General features: G+C 42.7%; 1 protein-coding gene across 2 annotated transcripts in view; it reads left to right on the top strand.

Moving 5' to 3' along the window:
* TENM2 (teneurin transmembrane protein 2) overlaps window positions 1-26606 on the top strand; it is a 945756-nt gene that overhangs the window by 565900 nt on the left and 353250 nt on the right. The window lies entirely within an intron of this gene.

Genomic DNA, 26606 nt, shown 5'->3' with positions numbered 1-26606 from the left:
TCAGGGGGAAAGATGACAACCTCCCCACTGTGGCACAGTCATGGGCACACAGTAGGTGCTTGTGAACCAACTGGAACCAATCACTTCAAGTCTCATTAGCTCGGTTTGTGCCCTTTGCACCTGCCTACTCTGTGCCAAACACAGTTCTATGGGCTTTACATATGATTCTCCACTTTTCACAAAACATGTGGCATCTTGAGCCTGGTGTTTAGCACATAAAATGAGCTAAGCAGCTGGGCAGTAGCTTCACCCACTTCCCCTGTCATGGTGAGTAAGATCAGCTGGAGGCAGGGAGTCCAGCTGCAGTTATGCTGGGGCGCCCTTCTGCAGGACTGGCCAGGGCTGCCCCAGCACCATCGAAGCCCATCCTACCTGGGTGAAGACTATCCTGTCACACGGCCCTCACCAGACTAGGCAGGATGTGAAAAATCTGATGTGCTCTAAACACTTATGAAACCTATGGCAAGTAGGACCACATTAAAAAAAAAAAGCATTGAATGCAAACAAAAGGACAATATCTCAGGGATTGAAAATATTTTTATTTACATAGAAATAATGTAAATTTTTCATACTTTTCAACTCCTTCAAAAATAGGGGCTTCATAAACCCCAAACATGTAGGGCAAAATGGATAATTTAGTCAAGCATCTGAATACATTGCAGGTATTAGGAAATATCATTAGGACGATTGTTTAAATCCTCTTGTTTGAATTTAAATATAAATTGTTTAAATCCTTTTGCCTATGTTAATACAGTCCTTTTGCAATACTCAGACTTAACACAAAAGCCCTATTTTTATTAAGTTCTTAGACTCATAAAGCCACAGAGGATTTTTAATTTTTGACACAAGAATTTCTTTCTCTCCTTACAAATCATTTACTCTGTGCGAGCAGGCAGTGGGGCTATTTCCAGGAGAAGCTTTGTTTCTGCCCATAATTAATTACCTCCACTAGGATGATTTCTATGGTGTGTTCCAGCAAAGGACCTAGGAGTTCGGGATTCCCACCTTGTTCATTCGTCAGCAATCACTCTTGCTCATTTAGGAAACGGTAGAATGAATCATTCAAGGCTTCAGCTTTGGAGTTGGATGACCTGGGTTCAAATCCCAGCTGTGCTGTTTGCTAACAGTACAATGTTAGGAAAGTAATTCCACTAAGTCTTAGTTTCTTTACCTATACATGGGGAAGATAATAATACTTAGTTCATAAAAAAGCTCTGAAAGTTAAAAGAGAAAAATACATATAAAATACTTAGCTCGTTTTCTTTGTTGTAATTTTTTTGTTCTCATTTATTTTTGAAACAGAGTCTCATTCTGTCATGCAGGCTAGAGTAGCATGGCATTACGATACCTCCCAGCAACCTCAGACTCCTGGACAAGTGATCCTCCTGCCTCAGCCTCCTGAGTAGCTGGGACTGTAGGCTCATGACACCATTGCCAGCAAATTTCTCTATTTTTGGTAGAGATAAGGTCTTGCTTTGTTCAGGCTGGTCTCAACTCCTGACCTCAAGTGATCCTCCTGCCTCGGCCTCCCAGAGTGCTAGGATTACAGGTGTAAGCCAACCATGCCTGTCCTTTACCTCAGTTCTTAGCGCAAAGCAAGATCACATATTTAATTGGCATTGAGGTCATTGAACTTATTATTTTGGAAGCAATTATTCCTAGTACTATTTTTTCAAAGTCTTCTTAGTATGTCTCTCTGCTCCACCAAATATCCTGACATCCCATCACTACATAAATCAATTATGCATTGCCTACACAGAACCTTTTAATATCTGCTTGCTATTAATCTGTTGAAAGAAAAAGAACCAGTTGTTTTGAGTGAACTTTGGGAATTGATCTGCAACTTGCCCTCTATCATAAATCAGTGAATATATTAAAAATGGTTGGGCAGAGCAGCAGTTTCACTGACAATATTTACTGCCTTGGGGGTGGAAAGGAGATTGTGGTCTTTTGAACTTGGGGGACTAAATCCAGATCCTAATCTATCTGAAGAGCAAAATGGTCCATGGTTGAGTTACAGCAATATGGCCTTAACCACAGATGGTACAGGAAGATGTTTTTAGGTAAGGCTGAAACAGGTGATGAGTGAGGACCTGGGGCATGTGTGTCAAATAAGCACTGGGCTCTGGTACCTCTCGCCTCTTCCACGTCCCCAGGATTTCTAAGTGATGACATCACTGTTTCCCACCCAATCCAGGGCTTCCTTCTCATTCTAAACCAGTCTATCAGAGTTAGCATGAAACTGCTTTGCCTGCCATCGGTCCCTGGGTCAGAAGATTTTCCTAAGTTAAAACTGCCCCTGAACGTCCTCATCTGTAAACAGATATGTTAGTGAATTTGAATTCACCCCCATGTTTGAGGTCATGGGGAATCCGATTACACAGATAATTAGTTTGACTTTGCTTTACATGGGGATCTTGGAACAGACACACACAACCACCACACATAGGCAAGAATGTATGCGTTTCACAAATGGCATATCACTGCCCTCATACATTTTTTTATGCTTTTTAATAGATAAACCCAGTTGAAACCCAGTTTTCTATATATTTGCTGGGGATGCTATACCCATTAAAAATGGAACTTGCAACATGGTTTTGGGGTGAGGGGCTTTGGTAGTACATAAAGTGGGAACCAGGTAAGTATATATCCCCTGGTTCCATGTCTATCCCACACTAAGCCTTTCTATAAGAAATCATGGTCTATAAAGTGAGCCTGTGAAAGTTCCAGCTTCCTTCCTTGTACTCTGGAACCTGACTAGGTCTGTACAGATGGTCTCTGTCAGAGGGAATAATCGGGGGGATGGGGGGCTGGGGTGGGAGAAATGTAGCACAAGTGGACAATACTAGCAAACGGCAAAGCCAATAGAGACCAGCATACCACTTGAGTGGGGCAGACCTAGGGACAGAGATCTCTCCCAAGTAGCGGTGGGCACCAGCAAGCAGAGTTGAAGGAGCCACCAAAGCACAGGCGTAACGGGAGCAGGGAAATAACAGGAATCCGACAATTCTGTGATGTGTATTCTCAATACACTGAAGTAACCCCAGCGCTTTCATTGTGTTATGACTGCTCTTCCATTGTCTGTATTTGTATAAATTAAAAAGCAGCTCCGTCTGTACTATATGAAATGAATTCATGCTGAACAAAATTTCAAAAAGTTCATGTAAAGAATGATTTCACAGCAACTATCATATCAGGCTCCTGGAAAATTGCACTTGAACTTCAGTTCCACCTCAGTCACTCAAAGGAATTTAAAAATTGGCTTCCAGCCATCCTTGTTCCTCAACATGTAGTTTCAGATATGGCTCAGTAGCATAAACTTTAAAGCCTATTGATCGTGAGTTAAAATCTGTCCCTACCGGGGCCTTGCTGCTAAGTGGACGTCAACACCGACTTCACAGTGCCATGGTCGGGATCCCTCTGAGTTCGGGATAGAGGAAGGCAGAGGGCGAAGTTGCTATGAATGAGAGACTTTGAACTTGATAACAAAATTACTAGAATAACTTTGAGCTCTGTCAGATGATAGCCGCTATAAATGGTTATTCAAAGAAATGTTTCCTATTTGAAACTGAAGTGTCCCTTGGGATTAGGAGATGGGAACCTGCAAATACGATCTCCCATAAGCCATTGCCCTACTTCTTTGCCTCTTTCTTCCTTTTTGGTCACCATGCTGTTTGAGCAGGTGCCTGTAGAGTGGCCAACGGGGGAACGTGTGAATAGGGAAACCCAAGGTGACTCCTGGCCCCTGCCACTTAACCGGCTATGCAGCTTAACATCTCTGTGTCTCAGTTTTCTCATCTACAAAATGGGAATGTATTATCTCGTTTTCTGTGACTATGAAATAATTCTAACCTCATAGGGTTGTTTTGAGGGTTAAATGAGGTAACACATGTGAGAGGACTAGCACAGTGAGTGGCAGAGAGTTACTACATGGTAAACATTAGCCGTTAAAATATTAATAATAACGACAGTTATTAGAAGGAGACCTATGGGAGAAGGTATTGATTAAGCGTTAGTGCCAAGTCTGTTGAAACGCCGATGTGTTCCGTGTACCTTCGCCTGAGCATCTGGCAAAACCGTCACGCCCTATGGGACTCCCCAGAGGCTACAAATGAATTGAATTTCTCCAATCAAACTCCATTTATCCATTGATCAAGTTGAGGGATGACTTGTCCTCGGCGTTGTTGTGTTCCTGGGCAGGAACCCCCAGCATTTACACTTAAACAGGGTTTTATCTCCTGTCTCTTTCTGCCACGCCCATCCTCAGAATGGTAAGAGGCCAGTGTCCCATGATGCCTCTCTGTTCCTCCTGTTTCCTCTCACCAAAAGTCACCCCCCTTTTCTTTGGAAGTTTGCTCAGGCATCCCCTTTCCCAGGAACCCTCTTCTGATAGGACCAAGGATCCCTTTCCTCTGCCCCCACAGAACCATGTCACCGTAGGTCCCTGTCCTGCTCTTTGTCATGTGGTACTGAGATGGTGTATTGACCCGTCTGCCTTCCCACCATACTGTGACCTCTCTGAGGGCAGGGGCAATGTACTGTTTATTTTTGTATCCTCAGATTCTTGCAAAGTCTGCCTGCATTTGATGGAACCAAACTAATTCATAAACGGCTTTAATGCCCTGAATAATAAGTTAGGAAATGCAATAATAAATGGGGACAACAAAAACCGACATGCCTTTGAGACACCTGGAGATGCCTGTGTGTGCTCAGCACATCTAAAAGCGGGAAAACACATCTCTCCAGACTCAGGCACTTCTTACCTGGGTTGGAACACTGAACATTGGTGTCCCCAACATCCTGCCCTTCCCCCTGCACCCCCAGGCTCAGCGCATATCCTGTGGGCTCATTTTCCTGAGTTTCCCCAGTGAACAGACTAGGATGCAAGCCCCCCATGCTGTAAGGATGAAGCGGGTGGGAGTACACAGGGTGGGTACCTCATCTAGCAATTTGGCTCCCACCAGCTCTCTGCCCTGCGGAGAGGAAGCCACTGCAGCCTCCGTGCTGGAGAACTTCCTGACTCAAGGGCAGCTCCCAGCCACTTGCCACCTTCTGCCAGACTGGCTGCGGTTCCTCGTGGCTCAAGTGGCTGTGGTTCTTTTTGTAGAAATTTTTCTCTAGTGTCCCAAAAAACCACACGATGGGGAGTGAGAGCATGGGCCCACTCTTTGGTATGCAAATATGTCACCCTTTCCACCTGTCTTCCTCTTTTACCCCAGACAAATTAATTTGTTTTCAGTCTACTTTATTTATATGTTCATTCATTCAGCAAATCCTCATCTTTGGGAAGACATTGGGGATGCAAGGGTGAGTGAATAGACAAGAGGCCCACCTTCAGCTGTAGCAAGGGCTCTGAAGAAATTTAAACCAGGCTGGTAGACTACAGCAGGTCGGTGGACAACCTTCAAGAACGCGAGCACGGAAGGGTGATGTAAGAGCAGGAGTAGGCTTGTGAATATTGTCAGGGTGGCGGGGACAGGGGTGACATCCCACATAGCAGGCACAGGAAGTACCAAGCAAGACTCTGAAGGCGGAGTGGCTTGGTGAGTTCCAGCAATGGAAGTAAAGACAGTCTTGTTGGCTAGAGAATAAGGGGCCACGTGGCATCTTGGAAGGGCCCCTAGGAGAAGTTGAGGGAGGAGAGGCAGCCATGGGCCAGAGGAGCCAAGACAGGTGTGTCATTGCAAGGAGCTTGGCTGTCTTTCTATATGCAACAGGAAGCCACTGGAGGGTGCTGGGCAGGCGCGTGACCAGACCTAATTCTTACCTTTAAAGTTTCTTTCTGGCTGCTCTGGAGAAAGGATGGGGCCAATAGAGAATGCATAGGGACTGTGTCAAGAGGGGAAGCAGGGGGACCAGCAAGGAAGAGATGGGGGGACGCAGATTAGGACTGCAGACAAGGAAATGGAGAGAACTGGGTAGTTTCCAGGCAAATTCCCTTTCAGCTGTATAGATGGCTTTTCTGTTTAGCCCCCCCATTTTTTCCTAAAATATGCAACTACCTGTAGTATTAGTTTGCACTTCTGAAGAAACATCAAACCACTCTAAAAAAAAAAAAAAGAAAAGAAAACTACATCTGGAGCATTTCATTTTGTTTTTGCTTTTGTATTGTGAGCTGGTTTCAATGTAACTTTCTTGGGGTGCTCTCATGACGCTCATTGCTGACCTTTGACCCCTCTGTCCTCTTTCCCAGGTCGTCCCATTCCACCTACATCCTCGTCTAGCCTCCTCCCATCTGCTCAGCTGCCTAGCTCACATAATCCTCCACCAGTTAGCTGCCAGATGCCATTACTAGACAGCAACACCTCCCATCAAATCATGGATACCAACCCCGATGAGGAATTCTCCCCCAATTCATACCTGCTCAGAGCATGCTCAGGGCCCCAGCAAGCCTCCAGCAGTGGTAAGGAAACTCTGTGGTGTCTGACTGTGTGGTGTCTCGTGAGTGACATTCTTAATTCTCCTGCAAAATGACAACTCTGAAACAAGGGCTGGGGAGAAGGCGGTGTGGGGAGCACGAGGGTGGAACGCATTTGTCCCTCTCGTAGCGTGGCAGTTCCAAGATACATTTGCTGGAGGTTACAGTCACGAAGAGGTTTTGCTTATCTTAACTAAGTTTGGGCCTCTTTCAGTGGAAGAACCTGCCCACTGCTACATGCTGGTCTCAGAGGTAAAGTACAGAGAGATGCTGCGGTTCGGGTCATAGGCGAGTGACCCCGGACACCCTCACACACCTGATGCCTGTGCATCAGATCCTTTGATTCTCAAAAGTTGGCTTCTGCCTTCTTCTTCCTTGCTTGTTTAGATGATTTTATGATGAAAATGTGTTCCCTTGCCATGAACGCCAGTGTCTTGCCAAGTCCGAGGCGTTGAGGTGGTGACCTCTCTTAGTGCCCTCTACTCGTACAGCTGAATTTAACAAGCTGACCACGTGGTATTATGGTGAATACTACATTCAAATCCATAGCTCTCATTTTGGTTTTCACATTCATGGAACATAGGTTCTTTTTCCACTTTTGAGGATTTTGTGGCCACTATCTTAGCTCCCAATCTCTGTATCTTAAGGGCAATTGCTTTGGGCCCAGCCATAATCCTACTTTATTTTGATTTCTCCTCTTGATGGTATGTTCACATGAATAGGTGAACATTGGAGAGGGCACTATCTAGGGTTTAAGTGAGCATGGCCCAAGGAGAGACATTCACAGAAATTAATTGCTCCTGACCTAAAGGCTTTAGAGTTATCTTCTGAATTGGCCACTCATGGTGTTCATTAGCGTATCCCGTCAAAAGCTGTGCAGAGCTTTCCATGCCAAGAGTGTTCCTTGATGAGATTGTGTTCTGGCTCCATCCATGAGTGTGTGCTACCCACTGCAGGCCTCAACCTCTACAATTAGAGAAGACCTCCCAAATACATTTAAGATGACTCATTCTGGGGATGGAATGATGGACTGCTACTTAGGATGGCCCATGCCCTTCTTCAAAGCCAAGCCTGATATATTTAGTAAACTCATATTCTTTTTCAAAAAAAATTACCTAATCAAATCTCTCATCAAATGAGCAATCCATTGTTGATATTATGAAGGCCTTTAATCTACCATAAATCTTTATTAGAACTCATCAGAGCTTCTAGTTTGAGAGAAATGTGATTATGGCACTCTTAAAATGACATTACATCATTGGGGTGATTGGTTTATCATTTGGAGAAGAGACATCAATCATAACTAGCATAACCACACAGTAAATGAATTCAACCTTTCTACCGCGGAACAATGACACTGTAATTGCTCAAAATCAGGCTTAAAATGAAATCGGAAAATGCTCTTTCTTCAAATATGATGTTAACTTAATGGAATATATTATGAAAAATCATGTTTGAGGAAATTCTATATAATTAAAAATATGTGGAAATATATTCCCTTTTTTCTCTCATCCGAACCTGATTTTAGCGACAGAGCCATTTTTTTTTGCCGCAGATATTGTGTTGCATTTAATTGAACTACCTTCGCTTATGTTTTGCTGCTTTTTATTTCATACTATGTAATCGTGATGAATATTGCATTATGAAGGACAAGAGGCTTTTGAAATGAGGTGCACCTGCTGATAGCTTTTTAAAAACAGACAATTATTAGAGAGAAAATGAGCTTTTACAACCTATATCCTTTTATGCATATATAGATATACAGCCAAAGATGATTTCCATAAGAGAGGTCAGTTCCCAACTCGGGGCCATCTGGAATGTTTTCTTAGTGATAACGCAGTGAATCATTTCTCTTCTTCGGGGCAGTAGATTCGATTGTAACTTGTTGATGGAGTATTTTTGTTAGTGTGATGCCTAATCAAGACCTCATTTTGGCGGACACAACAGATCTGTGTGTTCGGAGTCAAACATCCGTTTTTTCATCACTCACACCAATTTGTTCAGCTCGCTTAAGACTGATGGTGATTTAAGCTTTGGTAACAGGAGAAAATACCACTGAAAATCTAAGAGACCTTTTTCATCCCAAACAAGAGCTATGCTGATAGGATTTTTTTAACTGAAGGGTAAAGACCCAGTTGTGCAATACCCTGGTTTTCAGGAGGTGCTTATCTGAGAGTTTGTCAAAGCTCTAGCCAGCAGGCAGTAATTCAAAATTCTTGACTCTGGCTTAGTGAAAATGAGAGCAAATTAGGTATGACTATGTGTGTGCCCATCTCTTTATGTATCTGTGTGTGTGTGTGTTTCTTATGGAATGGATTTGGGGTCCAGGGCAAATCGGGGATTCCATCAAGATCTGAATGCAGTTGCCATGAATTTAAATTTGACATAAAGGATTGAAAATCGAGTTTGACACAAAAGATGCAGAGGGCAGAGCAGTGCCTGAGCGCTCTGAATGGAGTTTGATGAAAGGGGCTGAATTTCTCCGAAGGTGTCACAGCACCACCAAAGCGCCCCTGTGTTTGGGTGTGTTGTGTTTAGCTGGTTAATTACACAGAATATTTGAAGTTGGTCTCTTGGCGATAACCTTGCGTTCTGAGAATCAGGTACCAGTTTGGTCTTTGTCTCTTTCTTTGGTGAAATAAAACACCTTCTAACACATTCGGCCCACACAGGACAGTAAAAAATTATTCCTTACTCTCCTCTGACTGTTGCCGTCATGATTTGATGGTGGTGAAGCCACAGCGCTCAATTCCTGCCCAAGGAGCCTCTTTTCTAAAGACATCAACCAGACACAAACTATAGGAACTAAAATGTTTTTGCCCAACATGAAAACCTCCTGAAACCAACAACAAAGCTTCACCTTCTGGCTTGACTGTCATTATTTTCTATGACTACAGTGTATTCTTTAGTGGACAGTACTAAAATCTCGCCACCTTTGAAGTCAAATTGCTCTAACCCCCAATCTATGCCGATGGAGCGATGCCCAGGTATGGTTAGTGAGATGCTTACCAGTGGTGTTTCTCTCCCCCTTAGGCGTTTTCTTTCAGAGAGCTGAGCTCCGGCTAGTGGTTTATCCTGTGTTCTGACCTGCTTCCAGAGCAGGTTAGCTCCAGAGATATTTCTTATATGCAGAAGCATAATTTCAAATCCTCTGAAATAACTCATCCGGAAAAAAAAAAAAAAAAAAAAAACCTGGATCCCAGTGGCATCCTTCCGCAGACGGAAGAATGAAACTACCTTCCAAATCAGAATAAAGTCTGCAGTTTGCTATCAGCATATGAGACAGAAAATAAATGGGTGGCCATGCCATGTCTAAAACCACTGGCTTACCTCCCCCCACAAAAAGTTGAAGTTCAGTTTTCTTTATAATCAGTCAGAGTAAAAGGGGCTCGGAACGCTCATTCATAACATCGGACTATCTAGAATAAAGGTAACCAAAGCGTCTCTGCCGGAACTCTTTTGGTCCTGTGGGCCAGAGAATCTCCATTTGTAACTGAGCACATTAAAGGTGTCTTAACCCTTTTTTAAAAAGCAATGCCTTCACTAATTCTAAATGAAAATAGTGCATCATCAAAGTCTGCAAGCTTCAGAGTTGCCTAGGGTGCTCCAAGAATTCAGTTTCCTGGCTAATTTAATAATTCAATGTTAAGTAAATACCATCGTCTTTATCTGGCATGATATAGCAAAGGAGCTTTATTCATTTGTTCATTCATTTCTTTTCCTGCACGTCCTCTACAATTTGTTACAGCTTATAACAAGTGTTTTAAAAGAAAGTACTCTAAAATTATAATTAGGTGTTACAATAAAGGAAAAATCTAGGTGGAAAACACAGATACATGCCTTGATATATAAAGTCCGGTTTTATTATTTAAGATAGACCAAGAACTTGACTCTAAGCTTCCCAGCAACCAAAGCAAAAAGGGAAACAAAAGGAACAAGGAGCGGGGCACGTGTGAGGTTAAACACAAGTCACCTCCTTCAGGGAAATTCAGTGACACTTCAAAATGAGGCCAGGAAGAAATTTCCAGAAAGGAGGCCACGTGTTTATCCAGAGGACAGAATTCTCAGGGATAGCATAGATATACTAATTTCCTGTCCAACTTTCTCATAACCTCCCTCCAAGTAAGCAATGGAGAACATTTTCAGCTTAAGAACAATCCTTCAAAAGTCTGAAAATCGCACAGTTTCAGGGCAGAACCTGACTTGATCCATAGATAAACCTTAGTTTCATGGAAGAACCATGTAATCTGCATGTTCTGTAGGGCATACAATATTATTGCTCATAACTGAATTTTATAGGAATTAGCAGACTTTTAGGTTATGTCACCATCCAGAGCCTGTTTTATGTCACAAATACAGAGATTAGAACTGATGTCTTCTCCTGGCAGCTAAGGCACCTCTCCAGGACAGTCTCACTCCCCCGGCCCCCACCACCATCAATGGAGCTAGATTTGGGAGGAAGGAGGAGGCAGCCCACAGAACTGGACAATTTTATGTTTATGAAATTTCTTCCCCTTATGTATCTTAGGTTTTTGAAAGAAATTTTCCTCTGATATGTTATAAATTTTCTTGCCTTCCTAAGCAGATTATGCCCATTGTAATTTAATTTAATTTAGGATCCCCTGAATAGCTCACAGCACATTGATGATTCTACCGAGCTGATAATACTATCTCGCTCTTTCCTTTCTTTTTCAAAAGTCTTTGCACCAGGATGTGGGTGTTTATCCCACTTCTCCTGGCGTTCTGCATTGTAACTTCTTCTTGTTCTCTTTAGGGGCTTCTCCTTCTCCTCTCAGCATCACCCCCCTGTGCAGGGACCTCCACGGTAGTGTCCCTGGTGGCAGATTCACAGTCGATTCTGACTAGTATTTATTAAATTAATGAATTAGTGTCTGTAGTAACCACCTTTATTTTTCATTCCTCATGTAGGGGGCCAGGAAATCAAGTTCAACCTCATTTACTTTCCCAAGTTAGATGTGTTTTGTGCATGAGCCTCCCAGGTCCAGGCTTTTCCCCAAGTCCCTTGGATGTCTGGGTGAGAGATGCAGAGATACCTGCGGCCACTTCCTGGTACCCCAGCAGGTCTGGCTCCAGCTGCCTTTCCCCCTTTCCTCCCAAAAGGTTTTTAGCCCACTGAGCAGTGCAGACTAAGGCCAGGATGCTCTAGTCCAACGGTTCTCAACCTTTGGGTCATGACCCCTTTGGGGGTCAAATGACCCTTTCTCAGGGGTCACCTAAGATCATCCTGCATATCAGATATTTACATTATGATTCATAGCAGTAGCAAAATTGCAGTTACAAAATGGCAATGAAAATAATTTTATGGTTGGGAGTCACCACAACATGAGGAACTGGATTAAAGGGTCAAGGTTGAGAACCACTGCTCTAGTCCGTGGAGGGCTCAGAACCAGCCCTCACTCATACCCCAAGTGTGCAGCCATTCAGGACTTGCCTCATTTTCCTCCCCAGCTCTTATGATAAGCACTTACTATACCTTTCTTTGTTTACTTTTGTTATTTATTTATTTATTTACTTATTTATTTTGAGACATTGTCTCACTCTGTCACCATGGGTACAATGCCATGGCGCCACAGCTCACAGCAACCTCAAACTCTTGGGTTCAAGTGATCTTTTTGCCTCAGCCTTTCAAGTAGCTGAGAGTCCAAATGCCCACCAAAAAGTTCAGTTAGTTTTTCCATTTTTAATAGAGCTGGGGTCTTGCTCTTGCTCAGACTGGTCTTCAAATCCTAAGCTTAAGCAATCCACCTGCCTCACCCTCCCAGAGTGCTAGGATTAGAGGTGTGAGCTACCATGCCTGGCCTTCATTTACTTTTATTTAAACCCAGCACACTCCATGGCAGTAAGGACTGATAGCATACCCATTTCATAGATGAAAAAACTATGGCACAGAGAGGTTCAGTAACTTATCAAAGTCACAAAGCCAGGAAGTGAGAGACCTATGAGTTACACCCAACCTTCCTCATGACAGAGATTTTTCTCCTCAGCCCTCTGTTAAATGTTAGCTTCAAAATATTTGTATGGCATATTGAGACATGCAACAGATGGCAGATTGTAGTAAAACAAAACATTGTATCAAAAGTCATGACTTGAAATTTTTTAAGTTGGAGAAAAACTAAAAGCAGCATCACTGGGTGCCCTCCCTTCCCTGCAGTGGGTGGCAAGTACACATACCCCAGACCCTTGCCCTGGGGGTCCAGATTCAGTCGGCCCAGGAGGGGCTAAGGAACTCTATTTTAGCTGTTTCTGTCAGGTGACCCTTATCATGTGACAAGTTTGAGAAGCACTGATGTAAGGGGACAGTTCTAACATGGAAGTTGGAGACTGTGGGTTTTCTACACTCAGCCCTGATTCACAGCATGATTTTTGGCAAGTCATTCAAGTGCCCTGGGCCTCAGTTTCTCTACCTGTCAAAAGTGGGCATTTGGGCCAGGCGTGGTGGCTCACACCTATGATCCTAGCACTCTGGCAGGTCAAGGCAGGTAGATCGCTTGAGCTCAGGAGTTTGAGAACAGCCTGAGCAAGAGGGAGACCCCTGTCTCTACTAAAAATAGAAAAACTAGCTGGGCAGAGTGGCAGGTGCCTATAGTCCCAGCTACTCAGGAGGCTGAGCCAAGAGGATTGCTTCAGCCTAAGAGTTTAAAGTTGCTGTGAGCTATGATGCCACAGCACTCTACCCAGGGTGAGAGAGTGAGACTCGATCTCAAAAAAAAAGAAAAAGAACTGGGCACTGGCCTAAAAGGTCTCTAAGCTTCCTTCTTGCCCAAGTGTTTGTAAGTCCTTGACTCCAGCAGGAGCAGGCTCCCCAGGGTTAGAGGCTCTCTAGCCTCTCCCTGTACGGTGTGGATTTTATCCCACTAACTGGTCCTGCAAAGCAGATCCGTGAAGCTTACCTGTGGAAGGTGAGAAAAGTGGTCTGGGGCACAGTGACAGTTGGTTGAAAATGTTGATGGCATCCCCACAGGAGAGAGAGAGAGCAGCTCCACCCTCATGCGCCCGCGCTCCCCAGGACACTCACAGCCTTGGCCTTTTAAGGCCTCCTGTCTTGAGAGTTAGGAATGAATAGTGCTCGGGACTCTCTTGACACTGCTACGTGCTGGAAATGCAGCAGCTGGAGATCAGACCTGTCCTTCTTTCCTGTGTCTCCTTGCAGCACACACACAGGCATCCTTACATGTCATTTGTAGGCCCAGCAATTTCCAGCCCAGCGAGGGCTGGGATTGCTCTTTGTCACACGGTGCAAATGAGCACACAGTCCAGATGGACAGGTAATTCCTATGGAGATGGGAAGTGTGGAAGTGGCAGACGACAGAGAACTGCTCCCCCTCAGCAAGTAATCCTGACCGAAATCCCGGCGTCACTAGACCCTGTGCGCAGTCAGTCTCTCCTTCCCTGGCCTTGGCTCCTTGGGACATCCAGAAAGATGTCTCAGACAATCCAGAGAGTGGGAACTACACAGTCTCTTACCAGTTTCCTGCCCTGGTTATTTTTGCCCAGAACTGCAGCTTCTCTCAAATTCTCTTAAAGACTACACTTAATTTTGAGTAGCTTCCTGTATAATATTCAAAAGTCATTTTTAAAAATGTCCCTAGTTCCTAATTAGAGATATCTCAATTCTTTGCTGAATCAAAGGATTTCTTTATATTACCAGGGGTCGGGGGGAATTTCAATAGAAATTATAGCCACAGCCTTGGATAAATCTCTTAGACCCATCCCCAAATAATAACAAAAAACATATTCTTAGGAATGTGGAGGGGCCTCTGAAGTCAATACCACTTGGATTCAAATCATGCCTCAGACAGTTGGTGACACTACGATCTTGACCAACTTACTTCATCTGACTGTGCCTCAGTACTTCTAGCTATAAAACAGTAATGAATATCTACACATCCCAGAGTTGTTATGAATCTGTAATGACATTCTGATCCATCTAAATATCTTGAAAAGAGGCTTTAGACATTCAGAGCAAAGACTGGGTTTGCTACTACTTACTTTTTAACTCGATAAACAATTTTTTTTATTTTGTAAAATACACATAATATGAAATTTGCCATTTCTTTATTTTTAACTGTACAATTTTAGGGCATTAGGTGTGTTCTGTGCAGCCATCACCACCATCCATCTGCAGAATGTTTTTATCTTTCCCAACAGAAACTCTATACCCAGTAAACACTAATTCCTTTCATCTCGGCCCCTAGCAACCACTATTTTATTTCTGTCTCAATGAATTTGATTACTCCAGGTACCTCACAGAAGTGGAATCATACACTATTTGTCCTTTCATGACGGGCTTATGTCACCGAGCGTAATGTCTTCAAGTTTTATCCATATTGTAGCATGTGGGAGAATGTCTTTCCTTTTAAGGCCCAATAATATTTCATATCATGTATATACTACATTTTGTTGAGTCACTCATCCATCATTAGACACTTGAATCGTTCCCACCTTTTAGCTATCGTAAATGATGCTGCTGTGAACAGGGGTGTACAGGTCTTCGTCAAAGGGCATGCTTTGACTTCTTCTGAGTGTCTATGCAGAAGTGGAATTGCTGAATCATTTAGTAATTCTTTGCTTAATTTCTTGAGGGACTGCCATAACATTTTCTACAGCAGCTGCACCCCTTTACCTTCCCACCAGCAATGCACAAGGCTTCCAGTTCTCTACAACCTCCCGACCCATGTTGTTGTTTTCTGGGTTTTTTGATGACAGCTATGCTGATCAGTGTGAAGTGGTATCTCACTGTGGTTTTGATCTGCATTTCTCTGATGATTAGTGGTGCTGGGCATCTTTGCGTGTGCTCGTTGGCCATTCATATATCTTCTTTGGAGAAATGTCTATTCAAGTCCTTTACCCAATTTTTAATCAGATCATTTTTTATTATTATTGTTGAGTTGTAGGAGTTTTTTGTATTTTGGAACATTCAGGGAGTGCACCTGATTTTTTGTTATACAGATGTTGCATCATACTGAAGTCAGGGTTCTCCATGCCTGAGAGCACCCGTCACCAGAAGAGCCTACATTGTACTCAGCAGGTGGGCTTTTTATACCTCACACCCCTCACACCCTCCTCCCTTCTTAGTGTCCAGCGTCCCCGACTACTCTTTAGGACATATATATCTTTCATTCAGCTCCCACTTGTAAGTAGGAACATGCCATATCTGATTTTCTATTCCTGAGATGCTTCACTTGGGTTAATGACCTCAGTTCTATCCAAATGTCAGCAAAAGACATTGTTTCTTTCCTCTTTGGGGATGAAGACTGCTCTGTGGTATATACCTATGCCATGTTTTCTTTTTCTGCTCATCAGCTGATGGGAATTAGGTTGATTCCATATCTTTGCTATTGTGAATTGTGCTGTGATAAACATTCTAGAACTGGTGCCTTTTTGTTATAATGATTTCTTTTCCTTTGAGTGTATTCCCAGTACTGGCACTTCTGGTTCGAATGGTAGTTGTGCTTTTAGTTCTTGGAGAAATCTGCCTCCTGCCTTCCACAGAATATGGTGGGTTTATATTCCCACCAACGAGCATTCCCTTTTCACCACAACCACGGCAATGTCAATTATTTCTTGACTTTTTAATAATGGTGATTCTGCCAGGAGTAAGGGCAGGGAGGTATCTCAGTCTTTTCATTTGCATTTCTCTGATAGTGAATCTGAAGTTTTTTTCCATATGTTTGTTGGACATTTTTCTATCTTCTTTTGAGATAGTCTTTTCCCCACTTTGTGATGAGGCTATTTGGTTTCTTTCTTCTTGATTTGAGTGAGTTATTTTTAGATCCTGACTATTAGCCCTTTGTCATATATAGTTTATGGATTTTACCACCCCCTCTCTAGCTTATTTATTCTGTTGACTGTTTCTTTTGCTCTGCAGAAAAAGTTTAATTAAGTCCCACTTATTTATTTTTGTTGTTGCTGTATTTGCTTTTGAGATCTTACTCGTAAATTCTTTTCCTATACCAATGTCTAGTAGAGTTTTTCCTATGTTTTCTTCTAAAAATGTTATGATGTTAGGTCTTACATTTAAGTCTTTAGTCTATCGTGAGTTAAATTGTTACGTATGGAGAGAGATAAGGATCTAGTTTCATTCTTCTGCGTGTGATTATCTAGTTTTCCCAGCACCATTTATTTCATAGGGCATTCTCTCCCCAGCCTGTATTGTTCTCTGCTTCTTCAAAGATCAGTTGGTCATAGCCATGTGGTTTTATTTCTGGGTTCTCTATTGTGTTCCATCGGTCTGTGTATCTACATTTATTCCAGTACCATGCGGTTTGGGTTATGACGACCTTATGTGATAGTATAATCAGAAGTCAGGCAATGTGATGCCTCCAGATTTGTTCTTTTTGCCTAGGATTTCTTTGACTATCCCAGGCCTTTTTTGGTTCCATATGAAGTTCCATATGAAGATTATTCTCTCTAGCTCTATGGGAAATGACACTAGAATTTTCATGGGATTTGCATTGAGTCTATAAATCACTTTGGGTAGTAAGGACATTTTGACAATCTTGATTCTTCCAGCCCATGAGCATCGGATGTTTTCCCATTTCTTTGTGTCGTACCTGATTTCTTTCACCGTGTTCTGTAGTTCTCCGGTGGTGAGAGTTCTTTACATATTCTGGATATCAATCCTTTATCAGATATGTGGTTTGCAAATATTTTCTCCTATCACTGGGTTGTCTTTTCATTCCGTTATTGGTATCCTTTGATATACAAAGGCTTTTAATTTTGGTATAGTCCAACTCATCTTATTTTTTCTTTTGTTTGCCTGTGCATTTGGTATCATATAAAATCACTGTTAAAGGCTTATTTTAGGACAACCATTGTTTTATGTTTTTTTTATAAAAGGTAGGTAATTCATTGAATCCTCTCCACTAAGAAAAAGAAAAGCTGCCCTTGATGCTGGGACCGGGCCTCACACTAACAACCAGGTTTAGGTGCCATTAGGAGTTAGACTGTCACAGTCAGGTCGTGGAGTTCACTCATTGAATGTGAACAATCGTACAAAATGCCAACACTCACTGAGGGCGCTCCCCGACTATGATGGAGTGAGATGAACTAAGACTGCATTATGATTTTGCCTAAATACAAGCAAAAACAAGGTCACTGTCCAAACCACAGAAATACAAGACCTTCCCCTCTCCAGGCTAAAATGAGTGGTGGCTGCTTCTTTACTAATTAATATTGTAGCCTTCTCTCGTCAGATCTTTTTGTAGATCAAATATATTGAGATAACAGATCATAGAATCAGACCCACTCTATTAACACCAAATACAGAATGAACCTGTTTCCTTAAACTTTCCCTTAAAAATCACCTAACACAAACCCTTTCTAACGCTCTTTTACTGAAGCACCCTGTGACTCCCATTGCATCTTCTCCCTCATTGCAGTGAATTAATAAGCGTTGGCCACAGGGTGCTCCTTCCTGGTATCGTTTGGCTGGGGCATATTGACACCATTATGCTGTAAGTTGGGATTCTTAGTTTTTGTTTTTTTGAGAATCTAAATTCTTTTAAGAATTTCTAAATTTTAAGAATTTAATTCTAAATTTTAAGAATCTAAATTCTTAGATTTTTTGTTTTTTTGAGACTGAGTCTCAGTCTGTTGCCCTGGGTAGAGTGCCATGGCACCATCATAGCTCACAGAAACCTCAAACTCCTGGGCTCAAGTCATCCTCTTGCCTCAGCCTCCCAAATAGCTGAGACTGCAGGCGTCCGCTATAACACCCAGCTATTTTTAGAGAGAAGGTGTCATTCTTGCCAAGGTGGTCTTGAACTCCTCTGAGCTCAGGCAACCCACCTGCCTCAGCTGCCCAGAGTGCTAGGATTACAGGCATGCGCCACTGCACAGAACAAGTTGTGATTATTAGTGTTCCAGTTTTATAGGTGGGAAAACCATAACACAGAGAAGTTAAGTAACGCTCAAGGATACATAAGCATGAAGCAGTACAAGAACTGGACCCGAAGGAATCAGTCTCCAGAGCGATGAATATATAGAAATTTAAGTAACAATTTAAAAAATGAATTCCAGGAAAAAAATATACGTTCAAGAACTCAAAAGTAGTCATCCTTTATTACTACATGGCTCAGCTCTGAATAACATTCACATGACAATAATAATGTAAACATTAAATAATGATCTAAGTATCACCTCGGAGAGATGGGGGAATAAAAAGGATACATATGTAGCCTGGGCATGTAGCAGAAAAATCTAGACCTGTATCCTCTGTAGTTGGAAGTTACTAGATAATGCCTAAAATTGAAAACGCAGGAAATAGCAGCAAGGCATGCTATTTATAGAACCGGAGATAAATACCAAAATAATCAGCTAAAAAAGGTAAATGTGGTTACTGCTGAGAAGAAAGAAAGTGGTGGTGATGAAAAAAGATTGCTATTTTTGAACCACACACTGTAGAACTATTGGATTCTTTAAACTATGTGTGTTTTTCCCTTTTGATGGCAAGAAAACGTTTTAAAAGAAAGTTACAAGATTGGATAAGCAAACACTGAATACAATGGTAGGACCCCCAAACAGTAGCATTTAATCTTCTCAAATGTGTTTTTATTGAACAATATGTGTATTGATTAAGGCGATTTTTATTGTTTGTTTTTTCTAACAGAGTCTCAGTCTTTTGCCATAGCATTAGTCTAGCTCACAGCAACCTCAAATTTCTGGGCTCAAGTGATCCTCTTGCCTCAGCCTTCTGAGTAGCTGGGACCTCCTGCCACTATAGGAGTAGCCTGCCATGGTACCCGGCTAATGTTTCTCACTCTTGCTCATGCTGGTCTTGAACTCCTGAGCTCAGGGGATCTTCCTGTCTCCGCCTCCCGGAGTGCTAGGACCACACCTAGCCTGGGAGAGTATGTTTGAAATGACCTCAAGTGCTGTGAAGTGGAATAGTTAAGCACTAGAGCATATGCCTCGAATCCATAGATATATCTATATCTGCCTCTATTGATAAGCAAGCCCTGCAGAGTCACTGGGGCTTTAGCTCTGTATTCCAACCCCATTTAAGATGGCATGAGAACAGAGAAGATGCTGTAATTACGGCTCCTCCCCTCTGGTCACCCAGTATCCATCTCAGTGTAGGTCCCATCTTTTCCCCAAAGCTTCCCGACCGACTCAGCCCACCCAGAGCTCTCTCTATTCAGAATGGCAGCACGATCTTACAGTCTGCCTTATTCAATTTAGCACCTCATTACGTTCTGATTTGTAATATTCTCTTGGCGTTTCATGCATATAAGTCACTTATGTCAACATTAAATTGTCACCACTTAAAGATAAGGGTCATTTCTTTGGTCATTTTGCATCACTTAGCGTGTGGTTCAGGTTGAGATAAGCTCAAGACACTCAGTGATGGAGCTTTAAAAGGACAGTAGTAAACTAGGCAACAAGAAGGTGGATGTAGCCACACGAAAGCTTGGTGACTGTGATGTTCTTAGATCTGAGACCATCTGTGACTGTGAGTTTGGTTACTTTTAGAAAGAACAGAAAAGGTACCAAAGGGCATGATGAGAAAAGATGTTTTGATCTCATCTACTGTCTTGCTTGCAAGGTGCAGAGAGAAATAGATACAAAGGAATCATTCTCTCCTCCTGTGTTTAGTTAGTAGCTGCTGTCCTGAGTTGAGGGTGCCTTTGAGATAGTTGCCCCCATTAATTCATAACAGGGGGGCTAGCCTAGGGAATGCATGGGCTTAACATCTGTTTTTGTGTCTTAAACAATGTACTTAACAACTAACTAGTTGACTTAAAACAATAGAAATGCATTCCCTCAAAGTTCTAGAGATTAGAAGTCCAAAATCAGGTGGTTGGCCCAGCCAGGCTGTCTTCAAAAGATCTAGGGAAGAATCCCCCCTGGCCAGTCCTGGCTTCTAGAGGTTGCTGGCAAGCCTTGGCATCCCACAGTGGTAGCAGCACAACTCCAAACCTTGCCTCCATCCCCACGTGGCCATCTTCTTTCTTTGTGCATCTGTGGGTCTCTAAATCTGTCTCCTGGTAAGGATACCAGTCTTTGGATTTGGAGCTCACCATATCTAGGATAAATTCACTTGAATTCAATATGCAAATAGGTCACAAAAAGCATTCAAGGTCACAGTCAGAGGTACTAGGGTTTAGGTAGTCATACTTTTTAGGGGGGGCGCAATTCAACTCACAACAGCTTCCAACTGAGTATTTAGCAGAACAGAGCCTCCTCCGTGTGGCTTCCTGTGTCGCCCCTGTCATTGATCCCACCATGCTCTTTGATAGCATCCACCACGACATTTAAGTTCTTTGAAGACACAAATCATATCTCCCTTGTGTCCCCTTTTATTCTATTCATTTAGCTGGCACTGAGCCTGGCACACTGCAGACGCTCACAAATGTTAGGCAAATGAACAAATAGTACCTGAAGTCAAAGGAGGGAGGACAGGTGTTCGGGGGCCATTTTTAATTTCCATAGAATGGTCTAAGAAACAGTAGGGGCAGACTATGGCTCACAGACAGGTCCCTCGTTCTGCAGCAGGACAGACAGAATGAAGAAGGCTGTTCTGGAAGCAAGCAGAGACACAAGCCACGCAGTTAATATTCAAACTCGAGAATCTGAATAAACTAGCAAAGTACAAAAACCCCTATTTTTGTGGTGCTTTAGAATTCTAGCACCAGCCTTCCCTTTGATTCCCCCAGGGCCAATCTCAGCTCTCGCTTTTGTCATTTTCCATCACATCTTTTGTTTTATGATTTCTGTTGATTATTATTCTTATTCCTTTCTGGTGCTTGTAAAGCCAAACACGAGGGGGGCACGTGCGTTCTTCACACTGAAGCATTTAGACAGTTATCACTTAAATTAATGTTTTCTGCTAGAGTTGTATTTTAGTGGAAACAATAATTGTTTCTAAGACAGCATCTTGGAGTTGAACCAATTCTATCAGGAAACACTCAACCATGGGAAGCTAACAATAAAAGGCAATGATCAATCGCTCTTTTTTCCCTTTTCCACTCCAAAGGCAGTCTTCAGATCCCTCGCTTTTAAAAAAAGGGCAAAAGAAAGAAAAGAAACTGATGATCTAGCATCTTTTAACACCTCAGCAGAACCCCTATGGAAAAAGACCCCCTAATTTATCTTGATCGCATTTTCCCACCCCTCACCCTCACTTAGGGTTTACAGAGATGCTTTTGTGCAAGTTTTGGCCTGACAAGTCGATTTTTGAATTGTGTCGATGTCCAGCATGGAGTGAGGGGTGGGGTAGGGGACTCTTTTCCTCTCTTGCCAGCTCCCCAAATAGTTCCACAATGCAATCGGTGGCATTCACACTTGACTGGAGTCGCATTTCAATCTGTTCCATCTGATTGGATGCTGTGTTTTCATCCTGTCTGTGGTAATGGAGCACTCGTTCCCAGCATCCAAGGTTACTTTCATGGGGGTGACCTTTTGCGTCTCCCTGAGGTGCCTCACCACCACCCTCAACGCACACAACACACCACACACACTTTACACGTTGCTCTCTCTGCAGTAACTGCTGTCTTTGATGCATTTCCATCAGTGATTTTCTCTTTCTTTTCTTTTCTTTTTTCTTTGGCTGTGAAGGGGCAGTGACCTTCACTAGTTTACGACTCTTCCTATTTCTCTGGAAGTTATTCTCATGGTCTTCCCAGCAAGGCCAAGCAATTGCTTAAAAAAAAAAAAAAAATGGAAGGAGGTAAGATGGGACACCGCCTATTTAAGGTATTATTAGCATGCTGGTCTTATGATTTTCTTTGCCAACCTGTGTACTTGCTCATGAAGGCTGGAACCTAGTTAGAATATAAGAGGCTGGGGATCTGTTGTGGAAATAATTCACAGGGAGGGAAAAAGTCATATTGCACTGGGAAGACTTGGCCTTTTCTGCCTCTATTTATTGATCTCAAATTGCTGAAAGGGTTCAGAAGATGAAAAGAATCTGTGAAACAAAGGCAGAAAATCATGTTGAAGACAGAGCGAGCCCAGGAGACGTGGCTGCCGGAGACTCCATCTGAGGCCTGATTCTGCCCAGAACTCACAGCGTCACCCGAGGTAGCCCTGGCTCTTCCTGGACCCTCTGTTTGGTCTTTTGTAGTGTCGGGAAGATTTGAGTCAGATGTTTTGAAAGTTTTCCAACTTTCACATGTCACAGTTCTAGGAAAAGACAGAGAACTAGGCACACAACACGTTTACTCCACTTTCAGTGATTTATTGAGCCACTGAGTCTGTCGCCTCTCTTTAAAAATGCAGAAATAACTTTCTCCTCTCAAAGATCGAAAACTAGAGTTGTTGACCCTTTCTGGGTTGGTAGGGAGGATGATAGGGTGCTGGTGATATGAAGGCGTCATTAGCATGATTTCTGTTGGTATAGCATTTTCTATTTCAAGGAACAAGCTCATGTGTTTTGTCTCAGGTTGCAAACATCTGGCCCATGGTCAAAGGAGCTTGCAAACCTATCTGATTTTTCCTTCTTGGTATCCTTTTTTTTTTAATTTTAATTTTTTTATTTTTTTTTAATTCAGATTATTGTGAGGGTACAAATTGCGTTTATAAGGTAAAGTTCAAGTTGTAGTTGAGGCAATGTCTATCACGGCAGAGTTCACCAATCCCGCCCCCTCCTCTCCTTTCCGTTTTCTCCCCTCCCCCCACTTGAATATACTTGTGCTATTTATTCTCTCTTATGGGCATGTGGTTGTTTTTCTGTTAGATTCTTTTTAGCATTGAAGGGGTTTCAACTGGATACTTGGCATTTCCATTCTTGGATACTTTCCTAAGAAGAATGTGCTACAACTCCATGTAGGTAAATACAAACGTTGCAATGTCTCTATCTGTCTTTATGACTGAATAATATTCCATGCTATACACCACATGCCACAGTATGTTAATCTATTCATGGATTGATGGGCACTTCTTTTGGTACCTTCATTTAGGTGACAATTTAAAAAAAAAACCAAAAGGTTTTGTGTAGACATTAACAGTTCTGTCTTTCTTGGGTGGTGCCTGTAGCTCAGTGGGTAAGGTGCCGGTCACATACACCAAGGCTGGAGGGTTCAAATCCAGCCTGGGCCAGCTAGGACAACAATGACAACTGCAACAAAAAAAAAGTAGCCAGGCACTGTGGCAGGCACCTGTAGTCCCAGCTACTTGGGAAGCTGAGGTAAGAGAATTGCTTTAAGCACAAGAGTTTGAGGTTGCTGTGAGCTGTGGCTCACGGGTGACATAGAGAGACTCTGTCTCAGAAGAAAAGTTCTGTCTTTCTTGAAATAATAGCATACTACCGATATTCACCTACATTATTACATCATGACCAAAAATAGCTGGAGACAAGTAGGGGCTGCCCAGTTTAGTCTGATTTTCCTGTGTTCTCTTTTATGGAATTGGTCGGCCTCTGCAGAGCTTTGAGCTTGCAATCCACTTACCTAGCTAGTTGACATCAACGGCGATAATGATGCTAGTGCCACCAAAATTGTCATGAATAAGAATCTTCATGTTGGCGTACCATCTTCACTTTGAAATAACCCTTGCCCGTTTATTATAATACATCCCAAGTCTAGCCATGTGACGTGGGGGGATGCAAAGGTTGTTATGATCTCCACATAGCTCCATATAACAGACAGTTGAGGGTCAGAAATTTCAAGTGACTTCCTGGTGGGCCTCCATATTTAGTCCAAAGGTCTCAAACTTTCCACTGCTAAGGTATTCTCTTGTTTCCCTTCCCGTGTAAATCTAGGCTTTACAGGACTTATGTTCCTAGCCACACATATGAAGTCGTGGGTCGTTTACTTATTTTGTGTTTCATGAAGACAGATGTGTGTATTCGTGGGTGTGTGTGTTATAAACCACTGATCTGTTCTAAGCAACTACAAATAGAATTCTTACACCTTGGACTTACACCACTATTAAAATATGCTTCCCCCTTCATAACTGATGTGCCTTGGTTTCCCTTCGCTGCCAGTAGCTTTTTCAACTCACATCTAACCTTGCCTCTCAATGATAAGTTCATTTACCAAGGAAAATTACAATTGCTATGCTAATGGGCAAATTCTCTGGTTCCTTTGCATGATTACTCTTGATTTCGGTGCTTTCCTAGCTAGAGTTATTGACATGTACATACGTTTACAAGGAAGGAAAGCTTAACTGGGTCATGAAAAAGTTATGTGAGTTTATGGGGCCTGGATTAAAAATCCTTAAAACATAGCTGGGTTTGACACTGATCAGCTAAGGTCAGAGCTAAGGCAGTTAGAAGCAGAATTCAAGTAATGAATTCAGTAATGACAGTCTTTGTCACTGACTTTACTTATGATACTAAAGTATACAATGTGGAAGATTGCCCCGCCTCTGGTGCTGAGGCTGGTACTCAGAACCTGTGGACTGCCAGTGTATTTTGAGCAAATGTCCACACTATGTCCACTGCCTCACAGCTGTTAGGCATTGCCTGGGTTTGTGGACTCATCATCACACGTGAGCCAGACCCTTGGCGTCCTTCTGGCATTCTGACTGACACTGAGGAGTTCTGAGGCTCTGCTGGCCCTAACCTGCCCATTCCTCGCAGGCAGCACAAGCTCAGTGTGAGATCCCTTATTTAAAAATAACCCAGAGGCATCTAGGGTTTGATTGGATTCTAGCTTGCTTTGAAAAAGACTCCAACTTTTACAAAGTAAAATCTCCCATGCTAAGCGAATTCTATCCATGTCTGGTTGTATTCTGTGGTCAGATGCCACGGTCCTTTGTGAAACGGGCTTGTGATAGGAAAAAGTAAATATGATATAGTTGTGATTGTAACACGGCGTTGATGGTGAGCACACTACGGACCTAATTACAGCATTCACAAAAGGAAAAGAGGAATGCTCATTGAGCATACACATTATTCATAAAGCTCCTAATCATAGGAAAATTCATTGTGAACAAAATATTTTCTAGAATAAAGAAAATGTGGCAGGGTGCCCGTAGCTCAGCAGTTAGGGCACCAGCCACATGCTCCCAGGCTGGTGGGTCCTAACCTGGCCTGACATGCTAAACAAACAACAACAAAAAAACTAGTCAGGTGTCATAGCAGGCACCTGTAGTCCCAGCTACTAGGAAGGGTGAGGCAAGAGAATGGCTCGAGCCCAAGAGTCAGAGGGTGCTGTGAGCTATGATACCACAGCACTCTACAGAGGGCAAAAAAAGGAGACTCTGTCTCAAAAATAAAAGAAGAAAAGAAAAGAAAATATGGTGCACAGGTTCTTATGAGCCAAATATAGTTATTAATGCAGACACGTATACACAGGCACAAGGCTGTCTACAAAGTAGCAAGGTATCCAGCCATGTAATATGAAAAATAGATGCTTTCCATGCAGCCCTCCTGTGCGCGCGCGTGTGTGTGTGTGTGTGTGTGTGTGTACAGACAGTCCCCAGGTTATGAACAAGATAGGTTCTGTAGGTTTGTCTTTAAATTGGGACTAGTACATTTACTTGTAACAGCCTTCATTCCTAAGTGCGAGTTGTGTGTCAGTTGGGTGTTCCTAACTTGTGGACTTAACGTAATAGTCTCCATTTGTACATGTGAGTTGTGCATAAGTTGGATGTTTGTAACTCATGGATCGCCAGAATGTGGAAGTTATATGCCCAGCCTCTATCTATCCATGCCTGGAGTTGTATACTTTGAACAACCGGGATCGAATTGGGTTGGTCTTCTAAAAAGCATTCCCATATTATAATGCAAACGCACTTTGACAGTAACTCTAGACAGAGGGGTGGTTTTCCTTCCTGTGGTGAAGAACCACAGATGTAGCACTCCGGTTTCCAGGTGCAGTACCAGAGCAGAGTCTGTGTGGAGGGAGTTTATACGACACCCAGAGTCCTGTGTGCAGTTACTTGGGGATAGGGGGTTTCTGCTTTTCTTTAATGTTTTCTTTTTTATGATGCATTAATATGAGGGTACATATGATTCAGTTACGTTATTTGTGTTTATACAGTGAAGTCCAAAGTCTGAGTTGCAGTTGAGTCCTGAACCCAGGAAGTGTGCCATATGCCCACATTGTACCCAGTAGGTGGGAACTGACCAAGCCTCCTCCCCCTCTCTTCTTGATTAAATTGTGTTTTTCTCTTGTGTGTGCCTGTAATTGTTGATCTACTATTTTCATGTTACTACCTAGTACATGGGAGTACATTTTTCCCCTTTTCTTTTCTTTTTTTTTTTTTTTTTGAGACAGAG

The sequence above is a fragment of the Otolemur garnettii genome, unplaced genomic scaffold (genome assembly GCF_000181295.1).
Source record: "Otolemur garnettii isolate 467f Iridium unplaced genomic scaffold, OtoGar3 scaffold00003, whole genome shotgun sequence".
Lineage (NCBI taxonomy): Eukaryota > Metazoa > Chordata > Mammalia > Primates > Galagidae > Otolemur > Otolemur garnettii.
This window is presented reverse-complemented; position numbering and strand designations above follow the sequence as displayed.